This window comes from Rattus rattus, chromosome 1 (genome assembly GCF_011064425.1).
Source record: "Rattus rattus isolate New Zealand chromosome 1, Rrattus_CSIRO_v1, whole genome shotgun sequence".
Taxonomy (NCBI): Eukaryota; Metazoa; Chordata; class Mammalia; order Rodentia; family Muridae; genus Rattus; species Rattus rattus.
This window is the reverse complement of record NC_046154.1, coordinates 56,784,440-56,789,676: the sequence shown is the minus strand read 5'-3', so window position 1 is coordinate 56,789,676 and position 5,237 is coordinate 56,784,440.

The following is a 5,237-nucleotide window of genomic DNA, read 5'->3' as shown; positions in this document are numbered from 1 at the left end:
TCCAGGTTTTTGCTCATGTCGTGCAATAACCCAGTGACAACTCTACAGGGTTACAGGAACAGGTCACGGACCTGGGAGCCACCTCAAGTCCCTCTTTTATACAGTCTGTACCTAGCTCATGACTAGCCCTCGTAATCTCATGACTCCCGTGTGCTGTAAGCTGGAAGATAGCCAGAATCCAGCTACCCCATGGCTTTGTCCCATCCCAGCTGCCAGCATCTCTCATCTGGATCGGGCAGAAATCTCCTCACTAGTCTCCTACTTTCTCCTTAACACCTCTATGGTTTGAATGTGCCCCCAAAAATATTTTGCTAAAAACACCATCCCCAGTGCAACATTTGGGAAATTGTGCCCAAAAACAGGACTCTGCTCCAAGTGGATTAGTGTAGCTCTCAAGGGGAGTAAGGCTGTGATCAGAGGGCGAGGTATCATAATTTCCAGCGTGGTCTTTTCATGCTTCTTTACTCTTGGCCTCTCTCTTTTCTCATGGGCTGACACAACTTGAAGGTCCTTGTCAGAGCCGTGACCTTGCCCCTGGACAATAAGCACTTCCAGGAGGAGCAGATAAATGAATGTGTCTCCATAACATACCCACTCAGCTATTCTACAACAGCAACAGAACACAGAGTAGGGTACCACACATTTAAGTGTCTGTCAGTCAAATCATGTTATGTCTGTACGTGAACCTCCATGATTCTCCACTTCGGTAAAAGCTTGAGTTCAGCAGATGAGGGCGCTTGACAAACTTGACAGTGCAGGGTCAATCTTTAAGATCCCCATGGTGAAAGGAGAAAAACCAACTCCTACAGATTGTCCTCTGAACACACACACACACACACACACACACACACACACACACACACACAAATTAATATGCCCCTTGTCTCCTTCCTTACCATCTATCTTAATGCCCTCTCCGCCATCTCTATAGCAGCTTCAGTGGACTCCTTGCTCTGCACCAGATAGTCTAGGAGCTGAGGTAGCCCACGGTGGCAGAGGCCAGCAGATTGTGGGGCAAGTGAGAAAAAGAGTAGTCTTTGTCACCTGCTGCAAGGGTGACCAGTCTAGTGGATGGGACACAGCTTATCTGGAGTAGATGGGGAGCGATAAACAGGATGTTTGCACAGAAGATGAACACAAATCGTCATTCTCAGGAAACCAGGGGAAGCCTAACCACAGTGTCCGAGGGAGATTTTCATGTGCCACTGTTTAAAGTGCACAGCTGTAAAATACATCTGATTCCTTGCTCCATGCTCAACGTCAGCCTCCTCTCATGACTCCTCAAGTCCTGGCAACTGCATACTCCTATGTCTCCTTTTATGTCCCCTTACCGTGACTGTAATGGCTTTCTAAGAGCCGCCCTGATTGACCATGCAGTCCTGGACGTGAGCACCTTCAAATTGCTGTTCTTTCTGAACAAAACACTAATCCTTTTACCGGACCTCTTGACATTAGAAAATTGGCCTGAATCAAACTGAGCTTTCTCTGCCTCTCGGTGCCTTTCCTATCACCAATATACCTGCATACAGAACAAGTACACTCACACACACACACACACACACACACACACACACACACACACACACACACACACACACTCAACTAACTGCGAGTGGTATTTCTACCTTGGTCGCTATAATTCTGTATATTTAATGATAATGACTAAACCCCTTGACTTGTAATAGAGCTGTCTCCACCCACTAAGTAGTTCTTGTGTTGGGGACCAGTTCTTGTGCGTCAGTGTAACCCCAGCTGTGTCAGGTCCCTCTCAACCCCATACATAACAAACAAGTGGCTGAAGGGGTGACAGTAGGTGTCCCATCCATTCATGGAGGCTCCAGAGGCTTGAAGAAAGCCAGGAGCAAAATTACACGCAATGAGCCATGGGTGGATCATCTAAATGGGCAATTGAGTCCAGGTCACGGTGAGGCCAGGCATAAGAAACAAAGAAGAGACGGGCAGCATGGTAGACCCCAGAGCAGGGTGGACTCCTGCTAACTGATGGAGCTGTTGAGCCAGGAGAGAACTCAGCAGCTGGAAAGGACCAACTGCCCCCATTAAAAAGAATGAGGGATTCAAGAAGCTGGGCCATGCATGATACCCTACAGCTTCCATAGCCAGTCTTTAACCTGCCAAACTGGGAGGGGCGCCCCTGGTGATAGCCTAACTGAACCATAGCAAATGAAATACGCAAGATGCAACTCCCATGTCAGGTAGACCTTAAATCCTAACTGTGCCCCTTGTCAACCACTTGCTGCCGTTTTTCTCCTCTATGCAGTGGGGTTGGTCAAAAGAGTTTGGCCAGTAATTGCATGCTGTGATTTGCATGTGAATTGCAAGGTGTTTTATTTACAATGGAGCACGGGTTCAAGTTCTCCACTTCTCAAAAAGCTTTGTGACCTTCACGACATTGGTTTTATCTCCCTTTCCTCTTCTGTACCTCAGAGATAGCAATAGTCTTAGAGGGTTATTAAGAAAAAGAGCGTACTGAATCATGGTAAATCATGCAGGACGGTTGCTGGATTATAGTGCCATCTAAATATTTGCTGAACGAATGCATTATTGTTTTTATTAGGAACCTGGAGCCTAATAGTTCCTCTTCCTGATTTGCAGCCCCCATCCCCTAACAGTAACTGACACAGGCAAAAGGAGCATTGGAGCTCCCTGTTGTCTCCCAGTTAGTGACCATCAAGCCCCGGCCCTTTCTCTCTGCTAGCCTTTCTGGCATCAGGGGAACCAAGCAGCCCCCAGCTTTCTGAGAAGGTCCCCAGAGGCTTGACAGAATGTAACAAAGTGGTGGGAGGGAGAAAAGCCAGCAGAAAAGGGCTGACCCAGTGGGCTGGCTACTGCCCTGGGATCTATTTCCCGATGTCTGGGAAGTTGCTGACTTCAGCCATTCCCGAGTGAAGCACCAGCCATGGTCAGAGACAGCAACGAGCCGAGCACGCAGCACAGCCGTAAATCTGCGAGCCGATTATTTAAGAGAACTGACTTTCTGTGTTGCGATATTAAAGCAAATCTGCCTCCTGCCTATAAATCAGCAGAGCTGTTTTCAGCTTCAGGCACTCTGTTGGGCTGGCTGGAGACACGCGTGCCTGGGAGGCCCAGAATGAGAAAGAATAAGAGATGGACTTACCTCTTTGACATACTGACTGCGCGCCCCTTCCCTGTCACATGACCTCAGGTTCCCGGCATCCTCTAGGGAGCTTCAAAAAAAACCAGAGGAACACCTGATGCTGACATTGCACTCTGTGATCAGATGGAATAGATAGCCTTAATCCGTTTAGAGTTCATGAAATTAAATATCAAAGATATGAAGTGAATTTCCCAGGACCACACAAGGTGAGGGCAGAGTGCAGATTAGACTGCGTCTCACGGCTCTCAACCCCGAGCTCTTCTTAGGACATTAAGTCAGCCTTACCAAGGAATTTTGTATGCGTGGAAGAGGCTGAGGAGATGGCTTAGTGGGCAAAGTTCTTGCCACACAAATGTGAGGGACTTAATTCAAGGAGCCCAGAATCTCTGTATATCCAAGCATGGAAGCCCATGTCTGGCAGGAGATGGAAACAGGAAAACCCCTGCCAGTTTATGGGCCAGCTAGCCTGGCACTGACCTCCACACATGCACTATAGCACACATGTACTCACACACACAAGGCTCAAAATGCCCAAATGCACATTGCCTTGGGCCTACTCTGCAAACGATGCTCTCCAGTTTATCAACAAAACTCGCCACTGTATTAAACCCATCCTTGGCTTCCCATCGCCACAAGCAAAACTCGGGTTCTTAGCAGGATACACAAAGGTCTTTGTGTTCGTGGTCTTGCATTTGACTCTATGTCCTACAAATACGGATTGTGACCCTCACTTCATGTTTCTATCCTGGGAGACGCTCTCTGTGACCCACCTCCTAACCCAGGATGGATAGGAGCTCCTCTTCGATATCTGTCTATCACCTTCTACTTGCCTCTGCTAGCCCTTCTGGGGTTTCCTTACTCGCTCACTGTACTCCACATGCTGTCTCTCACCTTTAAATTAACTCTTTTCAAGCAGGAAGCCTGTACTACGGCCCCAGATAACACCGCGGAATCCAATAAATGCTGTTGGACTTGAATTCTCACCAGTACCCTACACAGTAAACAGTGTTCTTGATGATTTGTGTAGGAAATAAAAGTCCAAACACAGTGTACACATTCTTCAGGACGGTCACAAACTAAGATTACAACGAGATTCTAACTACAATGCTACACCCAGCCCTGATCCCCTCTCTTCTTGCCTGATTTTACCTTGGACACTTCACTGGAATCACTTTTCCAATTCAAATGAACACACTGAATTTAATCTGCCATCCAGATAGAGGAAGAAGAGATTCCAACATCTCCCAAATATCTCACCCCTCCAGCCAGCATGCCTCTAACATCCCTAAGAGATGACCAAGTGGTTACCCTTGAATAGCTGCCGCCCCATGCACCCTCAGAGGGTAGACTATGACTCACAGGTAAAAACAGAGAGCAGAACATTTGTATTAACTCACAGCCTTGAGGTTTGCTCTGCTCCACTCACTTCCAACAGCTGCATCTGACTGCCCCAGGAGCATCTGACAGGATACTGAAGGCAGCAAGAGGACAGATAGCAACTGGACTGCTAAACTCTCTGAATCTAGACCCCTGAGCCTGTATTTTTCTCCCTCCCTTTTTCTCCCCATGCCCTCTGCCTCCCTTCTAAACAGTATTAAAAGGAAAGGGCTTGAGAAATGTATTTATTTTGTAAAATACTCCAAAAATGTTACTTTATGGATTTAGGGTCCTAAGTGATTTTTGTTTCCAATAGTTGCTGCCAAAATAAAAAAAAAATCCTCCTTGTATTTCAATGCAGAGAAAATAAGTCATCAATATTTAGCCAAATTCGTTTATTTATTTCATAAAATGACTGTGATTTGGGAATCACTAGTGTTATTCTCGCCCCCACCCTCCCCACCCCCAGTTCAGGTTAATGTCTTATACATGGCCCCTGGAAGGACATTTCTTGCAAAGGGAGTTATTATTGGCTTTTTATTTAAAATGTTCTGGATGGGTGATTTGTGGGTATAACAAACCTAAATAATTTAAAGTAGTCCCTATTTGCTGAGAACTGCAGTTTTTTTTTTTAAGCAGATTTTAAATCTTTAAAGTTTCCGAGATTAAGATAGATTGGACAGGGGATTTATTTGTTGCAGGAATTTCTGTTTCTTGGGCTGCT